At 34.0% G+C, this 16,222-nt stretch overlaps 1 protein-coding gene across 16 annotated transcripts in view; it reads left to right on the forward strand.

Moving 5' to 3' along the window:
• GRIK2 (glutamate ionotropic receptor kainate type subunit 2) overlaps positions 1 to 16,222 on the forward strand; it is a 1,225,242-nt gene that overhangs the window by 714,127 nt on the left and 494,893 nt on the right. The window contains exon 2 of one of the 16 annotated variants that reach the window (XM_077162507.1): positions 13,528 to 13,611. The exons of the other annotated variants lie outside the window; for them this stretch is intronic. The gene's annotated coding sequence lies outside the window, so the exon portion shown is untranslated. The remainder of the gene's footprint in view (positions 1 to 13,527; positions 13,612 to 16,222) is intronic. 16 annotated transcript variants of the gene reach the window in all.

Here is a 16,222-nt window from a genome sequence, read left to right on the forward strand (position 1 = left end):
TCTTTACCTCTATTTCTATTTCTTTACTGTAAAAATGAGGAATAATTTTAATGATTGAACCATTTGGATAGAGTCATGTTTTATATCTTCAGAATTTTATTGTTCTCATGTCTCTGTCCCTTCTGCTCTGACATTCTGTGAAGGCATCATATCAGCACACACCTAAGGCTCACCTTTTGACTCAAAGGTTTCTCTGAGATGCACAGCAGTGACCAAATCACTGTAATCTCAAACTTTTCCCTACCTCATTCCCCTCAGAGATGCCTGTCACCTGACAGCTAATTCAAAAACCATTCAGAATGAAATTTATTATAAGAATATAATTTTTTTCCTTTTGGAATGTCACAGAACTTCAACTGACTCTCAAGGTGTGATTCGCGGAATTCGCATCTGCAAATAGTTCTAGTGATAGTCTTAATGTTGAGTCCATAAAGACTCTCTGATCTATCTCTGAATGCCATCCTAAGTACAGATAATTTTTTATACTATTTCCTAACCACTACCACAATTAGTTTAGAACTGAGTTGAAGGAAAATAAGCCACTATAGGGCATTTAGTCAGAAATCTAAATCTTTTCAGTTAGTTATATTTCTCTGCGAATGCTAATCATTTCCACTCATTAACTTGATGAACAAACATTATTAAGCAACCAACATGCACAAGGCATTTTTTAGCCGAATACATCAGTGAACAAGAAGGCAAAGTTCTGCCTTATGAATATATATAACAATTCAGCTCTAAGGTGAGTGACTTTTACGCAGCTTGTTTTTAGGTCTACTTATTAATTCTCCTTTCACATTCATATTTTGGTTACTGAATCAATCATGGCACACATTTCAAACACATAGACTAAGAACACAAAGTATCTGTATTTTCACACAAATTTTATTATGTTTGGCTTTTCACTTTTCTGATACGTAGCATGTTATGAGTTGGGAAATAAGCATAAAGCTTCAGCATCAAGCCCGGTTCTGACCTAAGGTGATAAGTTAATAATAAGTACAAATATTGGAAGCACTTTAATTTGTCTGTCAGCAGGTTGTGGATTTTGGATAAGGAGCATGTACATGCATTTTCTGCAGCACCATAGCTAAAGATAAAAAATACTGTCTACTGTGTTAAAAACAAAAATTTTGATGAAATTAATTTCCTGACATATAGCAAATCAACTCATGCTTCCTGTCATTTTGCAGTTGAAAATTTGAGGTGAAGATTTCTAATGACTTTCGGAATTGCATAGAATTTATAATGTGTTGTAGTATGGTTGAGTATGATTTGGCATCTTCAACTTTCTAGTTTCAAGATGCACTCCTGAACTTTAGTCTAAGGATCTCTGTTTCTTTCTTTTTCCTTTGGAATATTTTATGTTCACAACCTGTATATTCTCCTGCTTTTGCTTTGCTGTTCCTTCAGAGTAAAATTTTGTGATCCCTCTTCCTTATTTCCTGTCTGTGCATTATTTCCTCATAAAAGAGTTAGAGAAATAATCATTAGAGTTCTTGAAAGTTTTCCTCCCCATCAAAGATTTGGCTCACACCTTTTTGCATATGTGGGAAACCTCAGTGTGTGCAGTTAGCTTTGTTGCTTTTGTTCTTCACTGCACAGAATGCTCTGGCCACAACAAATATCTAGCCTGCTCTCTAAACACCTGAAAATGAAAAAGTGTGTGCTCAGCATTCTATATATTTCTCTAGACACTTCAAAAGCCACTAATGAAAAAGCCTCTCCTGCACCAGAGGCTTTCCTTTTATCTTCATTGTTGTTTATAGATGATCAATGGAAATACTTGCAAAACACTCTGTAGTAAGTTCAAACTATTACTCATAGGTTTGTGCAGTGCTGTAAAACAGCATGCTCTTTAACTTCCACTTAACTTCCAATTCATATTGGAAATGTACATGATCATTATATAAGCCTCACAGCTATCCAAGTGAGTATTTCATCCTCATTCATTCAACAGTCAAGCCAATTCTCGTCAGGCACTGGTATGTGTGTGTGGGGGAATATAAAATGTTTTCAGGAACTACATTTTAGGAAAGAAGACAGAAAGAGAAAACAATTGAAATGCAATGTCATAAGCACAAAAATAGTTATATACAGAGTACCATATGTAATATGACATATATATTTGTTTATGATTGATTTTCATCAGGACATTTAAATTTTTCCAGATTCTTCATTAAAAAATTGGGATGTATCAAATGATCATTGGAAGAGTTCCCTAACAATCTGTCAATTGAATTGATATGTTTCACTTAGAACTGTCATTTATTTCAAATATTTTATTTACTAGAACTTTCGTATTAGTGAGGATCATTATATTTGTTCTTTGCCATAACCCAGCAATACATGAATTACTTGCACTTAAGTATATGCTCAATAAATATTTATTGATTAATGAATTATTCTTTATTTGAAAAAAATTTCACCATCTGAATTTCATCATAGCATCATAATGAAAGAACCACAGGGAGTTTAAGCCAAAGTACAATTTGATGAGTATATAGATAGGGTATTCCTCTGCTAGTCAATACACAGAACTAGTAAACAAAAGTCAAGGCTTCCTTTCCAGTTAGAACAAGTTAGATTTGTATATGGGAGGCAGTAGGACAAAGGTATTTAGGAATTCAGCTAAAATAAGCAGGTTCTTCAGGCCAGAGATAAAATTTCAGAGAATTGGAAGAAGACACAAAATTCCTAAAGTTGAAATAATAAGAAAGGCTGAAACAGAAGGAGTCAAAATGTCCTTAAAGCTTCCTCAGTGAAGCCTTGAATCTCAGTGCTCATACCACCTTCCAAGGAACTTCCTACCGATGGTGCAATGACTTCTATGGACAAAAATTGTTCAGTCCACCTCCTTGTTCATAGCTGGTGGATGAGAGTGGACTCCTGAACAGGTAGTCCATTCTTCTGTGCCTGACCTGTCATCAGAATTTGTCTGATGTGTACCAACTCTTGCTTTCAGGAACTTGGAAAGATAAGTAGGTTTTTGCTTTTTGCAGCCTATGCAAAGAGCCACTTAACACGTTCACAAATGCTAATTTGTAGTGTTGGATCATTTGATGGAATTAATCAAAAGAATGTAGGGGCCATGGTGGCTCAGCAGGCAAGTTCTTGTCTGCCATACTGGAGACCTGGGTTCGCTTCCCAGTGTCTGCCCACGTGAAAAAAAAAAAAAGAATGTGTAGGTCCAAATATTTTCATCACTCTTGACAGGAAAAACAGTTCAAATCCCTTCTTCTAACTGCCCTCTGCCCAGTATCTGCTCCTGTCTGGATAAAGTGGCCCCGCTGAGCTGCCCAACAAACTTCGTATAATACCTATCATGGCAATTAGTGTAGGTATGAAATGAACTGTTAATGTGACTTTATGTCTGCATTCTGTACTAGAATGTGGGCTCTAGAGGTAAGGTTGTAAAATATTTGTTGATATTGTTTTTGTGCTCACCATAGTGCTATAAAAATATCTGACACTAGTACATTCCTGATGCATAATTGCTGTGCATAGAATGGGTACTCTTTGTTATTAAATATATTGATTTGAATTTTGCATATTTTTCAGATCAACCCTTTTAAAATGCAGTCATTCGAAAGTGAATGAGCCGTGTGTGACTATACGCAACAGTGATTTTAAACCTAGATAGAAAGGACAAGGAACAAATATAACAGTGAGGTACAATTAAATTTAATCCCCACATCATTCCTGATCATCTCTCCATACTCATAGTTGAAACTATATATTATTGTAAAATTTACAATATCACGGAGAGTATGCTGTTCAGACGTAGGTTACCATATGCTAGTTAGTTTGGGGGTTCCCTTCCATATTAAGGCTCTGTATTTAGATTTTACTGCTTCCGCTGTGGTAACCCCTTTTGTTTCTATGCCAGTGACTTAAAACAGAAGTCTTATTCATCTTCAAGGTAAAGAGCTTTTCACAGAAGCAACTGGCTATGTAAGATGTCTCATAAGTAGAGCCGTTCCCAGTCACCTCCTCAGCTATGATCTCAGGGTCCGGGGAAGGTTAGTGGAGCAGATCCTCTTATGACAGGGTTCCTGGAAGGCTGTCTTGATTTTCAGAGCACATCTGGTTCAGTATTCTTGGCTCCTCCTTTCAGTGACAAGTTTGACATTTGCATTATGAGCCACATAGATATTTTAGAGTAACTCCTATATACAGATTGAACTTCAGGGTTGGTCAGGAAAAGGGCACATCCAGAATTGGAATTTTTCATCCAAAATTGTATGTAATGGTCTTTCATCAGTCCATTTTTCTTTTACAAACAAAATTTATGAAACATTTATTTAATCCAGAAATATACTATTTTGTAAAAACATAGCTTGTGAACTAAGTTTAACTAAATGATACTTGTTAAATTGCATTTTTATTTAATCGATAGTCTATATGATGGAAACAGATATTGTTAAATACTTGATAATTTTGACTGCATTATTTGATGTAATATTTCATCCTACTGCTTCTGTTGAGGTAAATACAAACATAAATATTGGTAACAAAAGGAGAATTTTGACAATAATGTCTTCTAGATGGGTTAACAAATATCTGACTAACCACTTGAGCATCATCCATTAATTTGAGAAAGAAAACCAAAATAAATTAACTACTAATAAAGGTGGAGGAGAACAGTAAGAACAGTTTATTAACGGAGTCTTAAATTCTGAAGATTTCAGTAATTGAAGTTGGCACTTGAACAAGTAAATTTTTAATGATATGTATATTGTAGTTGTATCACCAATTGCAAGTGTCTATATATCTCCATAAGTGCTAATCATAGGGATGTGGCAATTTTGAAAGCCGTCCAAAGATATTTTTCCTATCAAACATTCAAATAATAAAAAAATAATCTTCAAATAAAAAAAAATAATAGAAATAGTTAGGATTTCTATTTCATTAGCAGATTGGCCAATACTGTAGTTTTGTTTAAATTTTCACATAACATTACTCTCACTATATTTGAAATATTATTAATGTTTTAAAACTTGTTTCACAAAATTAATAGAGTGTTCTTTCATATCATTTGAGTTTAAAAGTTTTCAGTTACAAACAAATGTTTCTGAAGAAAATAGTTGAGCTATAGAAAGGAGCCATCACTAATACCAATAGCTGCTATTCATTGAGAATATTCCCTGTGCTGGGCCCCTTAATCAATACTCTGGGTGTAGCAGATTGTTTTATCTTCACAACATACCTGGGAGATTGGAACTATTACCCCAATGCACAAAAGAAGTAGCAGGTGTGGACAGCTTAAGCATCTTGCCAAGATCATTTAGCTAGTAAAAGATGGAGAGAGTATTCAAATATGTCTGGTTAATGCCAAATGCCAGGCTTTTCACTGTGCTACTCTATTTTAGTATGTTAAATATTTTAGCATGTTCCATGGTCATATTTTGAGGAAAATAAGTCCAATTAAAAATTTTCATGTCCATTGTAATTATTAAACTAGCTTATGATTTATATAACTTCCTCTTAACTGAGATATTTTAGTAACCAAACTCCTTATTAGGCACAAGAGAGATGGTAAGGTTTATTATTTTGCTACTTAGCTACAAAACTTTAAGTATTCCTCTTTCAATTCTATAAAATTGTTGTCTGTTTCTAAATTGCATAGGTCATGCAACTATTCTTCATCACCCTTTTTATACTCCCATTCCCGATTTCCACTCCCACGTTTAGCAAAATGATCACCACGTAGTTCACTGGGAGGACAGAAACCATTCAAAAGGAAGTGTCGATTTCTCTCATCTACAACAGAAAATATCCACTGTGACACCTCCTTTCCTTTTCACCTCCTTTCTAATCTCAGAGGAGCAGTGGGTTCCATTCATTTTCAGCATTTCCTCTTCAGCTACCTGTACATTTGGCATCACTCCTTCTTGATCTTTCTCTGTATCACACAATTTGTCTGTTATTTCATTTCTTAAATAGCTTCTCTCAGCATATAAATTTATTCAATTTCCCTATCCTTAAAAATCCTTCCTTCAAACCCACTTCCTCCTTAAATTACCCAATTACCTCTCAATCATCCTTCAGTACCAAAATTGTAGTTACAGTGATCTGCAGTTTTTCTAATTACCACCCACTCTTTCCTTAATCTTTCATTATCTGGCCTCTGCCCACAGCACCATAATGAAATTGTTCTTCCAAAGGTCATCACTTCCCTCTAATTAGCCAAATCCTAATTCCTAGTCTCAGTGCTGTTCCTACTTAACTACTCAGAAACCTGTAGCATTAATGTCCATCCAACCCTTCTGCCTTCAATCAGCATTCTTTAGATTCCCACTAGTACTAGCCGTTGCATTAGAAGATGGCTGAGACCCCATGTAATGCACCTGGTGTTCTCATTGTACAGGGGTGACAGATTCAAAATGATTAATTATACAGGAAGGTGAATACTCTAATATTAATATGTGCAAGTAAGATACCATGGAGTAAAGAGTAGGAAATACCACAGAGGGAATAGTATTTGAAAGAGTGTATGGTGGAATTCTCAGATTAAATACAAGAGAATACAGAGTTGGAACAAGCATATCCTGGTTTGGAAATAGTGAGTGTGCTTGAGCCTATAATGCCTGGGAGTGGTGAGGGCACAGTGGTGGGCAGTTGGAAACATTTCAAAGCCAGATTGTACAGATTTGAAACTTCTTTCTGTTACCTCTGTTCCTCCCCTTTGCTTCTTGTTTATCCTTTGTTGGCTTCCATTTTTTAAACAACACTTGTAAAAATAGCTCTTTCTTTACATCAAGTCATTCTAAACCCTGTCCCAGATGATTCATGTCTTCTGCCATTTATTCTGCTTGTGCAGTTTACTGCTCTGTCTGAATCTCTGTCCCTGACCTCGCTTCTGAAATCCATTTGTGAATTCCCATCTCTTGTTCTGTATTAAATCACTTCAAACCAAATGTGGCCACAATCAAATATAATATATATAATATTAAAACTCTTTGCTCCCTCTACATTCTTCATCTCATTCAGTGATCCTTCTGGTTACCAAGGGTGTATATGATACGAGTTTTCCCTTCCTCCCCTCTAGATAATGTGTAGCATCCAATCACTGATTCTACCAGAATGCCAGAGAAAGACCAGAAAAGTGGGAAAAACAGAAGACAATGATGTCATGGCAGACAAGGGAGGAGTTAATTTCAAAAAGAAGAAAATGATCAAGAATGATAAAGGATGTGGGAGATTCGATAGTATAAGCACATAAATGTATTACTGTATTTGACACCTAAAAGGTCCTTGGTGGTTTTGTGGAAACAAAGTAATTCTGTTGGAAAGTAGAGGATAGAAACCAAAGTAAAGTATGTTGGGGAGTGGGTTAAAGGTGAAAGAGTTGAGACATTTGTCAACTACTGGCTCATTCATTTCTTCACCATATATTAATAGTTAAACTGAAGAAATGTGAAGCATTACATTTGGGATACAGCAGTGAATGTGGTCTAATTTGTACTCATGGAATTTTTAGTCCAGCCACTGACTCCTTGCACAATTAATCTCAGTTTCAATTTTATAAATGTTATAATTTATTGTGGTGTTCTGAGAGAGGTATCTGGGGACTCTTATGTAGTCTGTGGGGTCAGGAATGCCTTTCATCAGAAACCTTTTAGAACACTAAAGACAAAGTAAATTAACAATAGAAAGAAGGAGGGCAGAGAATACTAAGCAGGAAGAATAGCATGTGTGTTAGCTCTGAGACAGAAGGAGCATGATACATTCGAGGATCTGGAAGTAAGATAGGGAGGCTGAAGCACTGACGAATGTGTAACCACGATGGGAGGTAGGCCAAATTAAATACAATATGGTCAAGGCAAGGACAAGGATTCTATTATCTCCCCAAAGGTCAATCGGACACCATTGAAAGGTTTGAACAACAAAGTGACATGATCATATTGTATTTCGAACTGGCCACTCTGTCTACATTATGTAGGAAATGTCAGAGGGAAAAAAGATGTGAAGAAATCAATTAAGACTCAATTGCATTCTCAGTGAAAATGGTGGTAGATTGCTCTTGAGTGGTGGCAGACCTGAGGACAAGCTGAAGGATTAATGGTAGAAGATCAAATCCATAGGACTTGGTAATTTACTAAATAAGAGAGGTTAGGGGAGAGTAGTGACAAGGATGATTCCGAGGTTTCTTGCTAGCACAATTAGTTTTGTGTTGGAAATGCACCAGATATTTTTGTAAGAAAATGATGAATTCAATTTCTGGCATTTAGAGTTTCAGGTGGTTGTGTTATTCAAGTGGTGTGGTACATTTGTTACAATTGATGCAAAAATATTATTATAATTATACTATTGACCATAGTATATGGTTTAATGTTAGGGTTCCCTGTATATGTTGTATGGTCCTATTGAATTTTTAAAAAATACTTTCTAGTAACATATCTACAACCTAAAATTACCCATTTAAGCACAGACAAGTATAAACTTCGGTGCTGTTAATTACATTCATAGTGTTGTGCTACTATCATCACCATCCATTACCAAATACACATTCTTTTTTAGAATTCTGTGGAAGAACATTGTTATGTTACACTGTTAACCACCGTCATTGTCTACAGCAAGTTCACAGTGTATACAGTCCCATGTTTTATCCTCTAACTTTCCTTCTAGTAACATACACAACCCAAGACATCCTCCTTCAAGCATATTCACACACATAATTCAGCCTGTTAAATTACACTCCCCACTCTACATTTCCAGACATTTACAGTCATCCTATTTAGAAATTCTGTATAAAGTAAGCATCAGCTCTCCATTCTCTATCCCCATTCTATCTACTGGTGGCCTGTATTCTAGATTCCAACTCTATGACTTTGATTATTATAATTAGTTCATATCAGTGAGATCATACAGTACTTGTCCTTTTTTGTGTTTGACTTCTTTCACTCAACATAATGTGAGTGTAATTTAACAACACTGATGTCACATATATCAGAACTTAATTCCATCTTACAGCTGTATAATAATGGAATAAATATTCCATTGTATGTATATGCCACATTTTGTTTATCTATTCATTGGTTGATGGGTGCTTGGGTTGCTTCCATTTGGGGGAATTGAATACCGTAGCTATAAACATTGGTGGCATGCTCCCTGCTCTCTGTTCTTCTGGATGTATACCTAGAAATGGAATTACTGGATTATATGGCAATGAAAGAAAAAAACTAGATATGTCTTGTATTTATTTGATGTTTTAAACTTAAAAAAAACATATGCCTACATTATCTAAACACTCTTCTCATAAATGCTATGAGGTTGACTTGGAGAGCTCTTATAATTGTCTTACAGATTTTAGCATATTTTTAATCTTCCATTATTTCCTTTCTTATATGAAACACACAGAAAACTTAACCTTGACACTAAAACATATGCAGCCAACACTATGAAAATTTACTATAGATGTAATAGTCAATAATTCTATTAATCTATCATTTATGAATATTATATTAAAATGTTTCACATATATCCTGGATCCCTCCAGCCTGAATATAAATTGATACATTTATTTTATGGCCAAATTATTAAAGCTGAATCCCTCATTGGTCTAATTGCTGAAATAATAGTCCCTCAATCACCACTAAGCTGTTTCTGAGAGATTTCTAATGTTCACTGCATGTGTGCTCAAGACAGGTGCTTCAGTTTCTTTCTTCTCTTGCTATGACAATGCTGCCTCTATTAATACTCATGCCCTGGTAGAGATCACTCTTCTGTGTGAAGAGTTCTGATAACTCTTCTTCACTGGTGACTTTTGGAATCACTGATGTCAGATAAGCAGAAGTAACTTCTTCTTGGAGACTTATTCAAATGGATTGGAAAGGCGTTCTCTTCACAACTAAACTGAGATCATGTCACAATCTTCAGTAAGCCTAGGTTAAAGCCTTTAGGATAACATAAGAAAGAATAACTGAATGTTACTTCAACTGATACTGGAAGTGATTTATCTTAGAAGCAGATGTCCCAACTTGGCCTCAAGTTCTCTCACTCTGTCTTCTTGCCTAACTTCTAGCTGGCCTCACTGGAACCATTGTCCACATAATATAAATATTTTTCAAGCATCTAGTTGCTTTGAGGATTGAGAAATCCATTCCCCTATTTCCCCACAAGTCACTGGGAGGAGATTGTTTTGCCCCGTTGCTCCACCTAAACTTCATTACATTCCCCACTAACTTACCCAGATGGATCCTTTCAGGGAATTCCCCAGTCCACACCTCCTTCATATGTGATCTGGTACCACGGTACCCACCTGGTAATCTTGGTCTGAAATAACATTTCCTAAACTCCTGATTCTGCAGTCTTATGCAACACTTATACAGTGCAGTGCAGTGATCCATTGTCCTCATCAAACAATGCCAATCCCATTCACTCCGCCAGGAGGAAGAGAATCAGGACTGTATTTCCCCCTGTAATTGCTGTTTCCATTCCCATTTTCTTTTTTTAAAGCTTCGGCAAGAATACACAAATTCCTCAAAACAAATAATTAACTTCAGGCATGAGGCTACTTAAATCTAGAGTTCTATATCTAACATAATTTACATGAGCTAGTTTCTTTTAAATTCCATTCCTAAACAGGGCCTTTTCCATCTTACTCTGAAGCACCTCTACTTATTACCTCACTGTATGCAGGCTTTCTACAAAAAGAATAATATATACATATCTGTATACAAAATAGAACCTCTAGAGATGTTCCTCCTACAACAAAGATGGCTGGTGCCCCATATAAGTCTGCCAATCTCCATCCCAGAAGGCAAAAATACCTGTAACTCTTAAACTTTTCTCAACTTTTGAAAAGAGAGTATATGCTCCAATCTTTACCATTGGCACAATATACCTCTTATAATTCTCTATTTCTCATAATTTTAAGAGTTTTAAATGGTTACTTCTGATGATATTACGTATTTTATGTATATGTTCTTTTAATTATTTAGTTCACTTAAGTGCAAATATGACAATAATGATATAATTTAATCACTTTATCTCCTATAGGGGTAACATTAATAAAGCAAATTACATGAGAGGATAAACTATAATGAAAGAAATTTCATATAAATAAATTAAATAAATCTAGTAATTTCTTTAGGGATTTAATCAGTTCCAAACTGTATCAGAAATCAAACTAAGAGCTTCCTCTCCTCAAAAAACCAATTTTTTTTCTGTAACTATTTATATTACATATGACAAATATTCAGTGATTCTTTAATTTCATCTGATGGCAGAATGATCACTATATTAAACTTCAAAGATATTGAAGGAAATACTATTTCTAAAGGAATAAATAATTACATTGTTTGGAATCAAACTGACAACACAAATACATTTCATATGTCCTTTAAATCTGTTTGGATTTACAAATATATCTACCCTATGCTGCTTCCTCCTTTACAGTACCACGTGTACTGTTTACCTCATACATTTGATTAAGTATTTTTAATAACAAAACATTTGAAAAAGAAAATCATGCCTTAACATTTTTGAGAATCACAGAATTTAAAAAAAATAAATTAGAAATGAATGTTTAATAAAAAATCAAATACTACAAAGAAAAACTGTGCTAAGATAGCTTTCCAGAGTATATCCATCCACCCTAAAAATGAACACATTTTAGTTATCTTCAGCCAAGTCACAAACCCTTTGTTACTTTCTACTTTACTCATATTTCCACTTCAAAGTCTAAATCAAAAAATGTTTTCTTCATTTTACATGTGTAAGCATGTACATATGTCTATTATATAATATTTCCATAAAAGACTTTAAAAAAGAAACTCAAATCTCTGTAATTTATTGTATTGTCAATTAAGGGCAGAAGTTCTTTAGTTTGAACATATATTTCATTGTATTTTTGAGGCAAGTGTGGTACCCTGTACACTGTAATAATTCCCAAAATATTCTTTGATAATAGTTATGAAATCTGTGCTTTTACAAACTTCCTGATTCTTGTTCATTCACATTCTTTGTATCTTATTTCAGGCTTCTATCATCTGTCTTGGCAATTTTAATAACCTTCTCAATGATATCTCATCTCAAAAATCTCTTTCCAATTTAATCTACAAAATAATCCAGGTTAACTCATAAATACAACTTTATCATGTCACTGTCTTTCTCAGAAGACTCCAGAACTCTCATTGTTTCTAAGTTTATATCAAATCTCAAAATTATTAAAATCTATTATCATTTGATTGTTTCCTGTTTTTCCCTAACAACACAATTTACTTCATAAACCCACATTCTGGGAAAATGAAATAACCACCTGTTTCCTAACCTTACTCTACCTTACTCTCCTTGCCATCAACTAAAGTCCAGCCCTAATCTGTCATCTTTCAGAGATCCCTGACCCTCCTGATAAATGCAGACCAAACCACTTCAATCCATCCTCCCTCATAATTGCAAAAAAAGATCTGTTTGTTGTACTTATCACAATTTAAGCACAAATACATGTTTAAGTAAAGTTGGCTCCTATCTGGAATCCAGACCTTGTTCAATCAAGTCATGATCTACCTTTACAGAGTATCCAGGGTATTTTGTGACATGGTAGATTCTTCTATAACGTTAACTTATTAGATACTACTTTCTAGGTCCATTATTAACCCATTGATTATGTACTGATCAGTCCTTTAAATCAATTTACAGTTCATTTTTGTTTATTTTGTAAACAAATTCTCTTCTAGCTGACAGTGCAGTTAATTGCAAGTATAAAATAATGCTTTATGTAAAGCTAATAGAAAAACTTTATAATATAAAGTTGCAATTTATAGATGCAGAAAACAATGGCAAATGTTTAGCTTATGAAGTATAATTTTAAAGAAGATCTTTATCTTTTACAAGTATGAATTTTTATGCTCCTATTATAACTGAGAAAAGAATCTTGGAACAATTCTGAAGGCATACTTGTTCTCTTAATAAACAAAAAATAAGTACTTTGTGCCCGAATTAGCATCATTTTTGTCAAATTAGTAAAACTGCATATATAGGTTTATCTTTCATTTTCAGTCTATTTCATGCATTAGCTCTCTGTACTGCATTGAGAGATATGTTTCTGCTCAATGTAATATTGTGTTTGGTCAAAACGAGAACTAATCCAAAAGTTATCTAAATCCTTTGTGATTTCTGGGCCCAAAACATGCCCTCAGCCTTTGTTACTGTGTCCATGAAATGTAATATTCCATTGTGTAAATTGTGAATAATGTGATGACTAAGAAATGCAGATTTAATCAAATCTCAGACTGTTTAAAAACTTTCTACCTTTTCACTGAATAATTGTAAGCCTGATATTTTTCCTTTTATGGCCTACTGTAGGACACAATGTGTGAGAGGGTGATTAGGGTCAGTGATGAGATCTCTGAAGATCTTCAGATTTATCTGAAGTTCTTAGTTTTCTCTTTCCATGTACCCTATTACACATCCATCCATCTGTTCATCCATCCATCCATGCATTACATACACACATGCATATATAGATACATACAGCTATCCAGCATTTTCATAACAAACATTTACTTCTCTTTACCTCAGACCCAAGAGAAGAAATAGATCCAAGGAAAATCCAGAACATCTTCCTCCTTTCTCCCACTGCAGACATACATAATAAATGTGAAGGTAAAACTTTTTTGAGGGAAGGCTTCAGAAGTACTTTATGCCTCTAAAATGAATGTAGCTCATTTCCCTTCTGTATATAAAATGGAAAATATGTTCATTATATTGTAAATTAAGACTAATAAGTGGTATTTTAATGTCTTTGAAAGAGTTGCTACAAATTCTGGGGATACCTAACGTTATAGCCTCTTTTTTCTTAAATATGTGAATCATAATATTTCTATGCTGTTTACAGTCACTATGCTCAATCAAAAGCTAAAAAAAGAGCATAATTGCAAAAGCACATTTCCATGGTGCATCACCCACCATTATTTGTACATACTAGTGTATGTTATAGGCAGGACTAGGTTTTACAGAATTTGTGAGGTTGATTGTTATTGGCCAACTCTGAATGTCTGTTTTTTCTTCTCATGTCACTAACTCATCTGTTTGACATCTCACTTTTATACAGACTTTGCTCTAAACTACTTATTAAGAAATCCAAATTGTAGTAGTAAATCTCAGTCTGAGTCCAGCCCTGTTTGCATGGCTGTCCCGTCTGTTTGTGCCTGTGTACTTTACTAAACAAGTTCCTCTGAGGTGTAGATTATACTTGTTCCCCTTATTATATAGAAATCTTAGCATTGCATACGTTTGTCAGTAGATGCTTAAATATAATTTCAAGATGCAAATGATGCTATTAAGGATTTTAAACTATCGTATTCTTTTTTTAAACTGTTGTATTCTTAGTGTGCAATGCAACTGTCAACCATAAAATATCTTTTTATAACTTTGTGACCATTTCTGTCATTATTTTAAATGATTGAATTTGTCTTCAAGACATTTTTGTTTATGTTATCTCTTTCAATATTTTAAAATTATTTTAAAGTTGTTTTTTTTTTTAACTCTGATAGCAAAGTTAAAAATGCCCATGCATTCATTTATGAAAACGCACTAAACACTTTGTAGCATTTAATTACATTATTCTGCAGTAAGGAAAGTCCTCTGTATATCAACTGTTCCTTCTCACAATGAAAATCAGTTGGCCTGGAGTCCTGTGTTTCAACAGACTCTTAAAGAACTGGAATAGGAGGTAATTACAAAGACAAGGACCCTCCATAGAAAAGGTCTTTCTTTGAGACCCCAGACACACATCTGTTCCTAGTTGTGAGTGTATACCAATATAAGGGGAAGTTTCTGAAATTTGCAAGGACCACGCATTCTGTATAAAATTCAGACCTTTGTTATTTCTGAGCCTTTTATAACAGATACAGTTTACATGAACTTTAGTCTTCCAAATAGTTTTAATTTTACCTTAAAAAACTAGTCTTTGGCATTGATGTAAAAGGAGAATATTTGTCATATTAATTTCATGAAACAAAAATAAAGCTAAGGGAAGTATTCACAGCCTTATAATAAGATGGTTTTTAAAGGTACACTCACAAGTTAATGTTATAAATGAAGCTTGTAAAATTATTAAGTAGATAGTAAACTTTATGATCCAAATGGAATTACATTCCCAATCAAAGTGTATTTTATGGACTCTACCTTGAAATATATATTGTAGGTAAACAATGTCCTTAGTAAATTCATGAAATATTAATGGTATACACTGACTGACTTAAATTTATTACTGAATTCTTCTAAATGTATTTGATGTGTTTATGGATGATCTATTGTGATATATATCCATAATGATCTAATCTTTATATACACATTATATATACATTTATTAATACAATTTATATATTATTATGTAACATATACACCCAAACAATAGATAGAACACTCCAGAGATTTCTTTATATTCCTGTGTACGTTGATCTTTCAATAGAAAGAACCACCTAATATTTGTACATTTAAAATAAATCACTAACTGCTTATATAAGAACAAATAGATATTAGAGTAAATCTTTAGCCAACTGTATTGATTGGGGAAAGAATAATTCTGGAAAGATGAGTAAACGCCTAGATAACTAAAGGGAATAGACTTTAACGCCTTAAGTTAAAGGGGTTAACCCCTTAAGCCTAGATATAGTTATTTAAAATACCATTCCTGGAAATGTATATATATTTGTATATTTATATGTATGTATACATATACATATATGTATGTATGTATATAATATATATTATATACACCTAATAAAAATCATTGTAACCATTTTGCATGGACAATTCTTTTACATTAAGTAACTGACACTACTGTATAACTTTCACCATTTGCAGGCTATTTCTGTCACTACAAACCAAACTCATACTCCTTCCCTCCACTCATCCTTAGTAACCTGCTTCCTTCCACTCATCCTTAGTAACCTGCTTTCTGTCTCTATGAATTTGTCTAGCCTATGCATTTCATATAAAAAAATCATACAATATTTGTCCTTTTGAATCTGGCTTATTTCATTCAACATGCTTTCTTCAAGATTCATCCACCTTGTAGCAGGTCCCAGTACTGTGTTTCTTTTTTACAGTTGAATAATATTCCATTGCATGGATATACCACGTTTCATTTATCCATTAATCTGTTGATGGGTACTTAGGCTGCTTCCACGTTTTGGCTAATGTGAATAATGTTACAATGAGCACTGGTGTACCAATATGTGTTTGCAGCCCTGCTTTCAGTTATTTTGGG

This window comes from Tamandua tetradactyla, chromosome 5 (genome assembly GCF_023851605.1).
Source record: "Tamandua tetradactyla isolate mTamTet1 chromosome 5, mTamTet1.pri, whole genome shotgun sequence".
NCBI classification, from domain to species: Eukaryota; Metazoa; Chordata; class Mammalia; order Pilosa; family Myrmecophagidae; genus Tamandua; species Tamandua tetradactyla.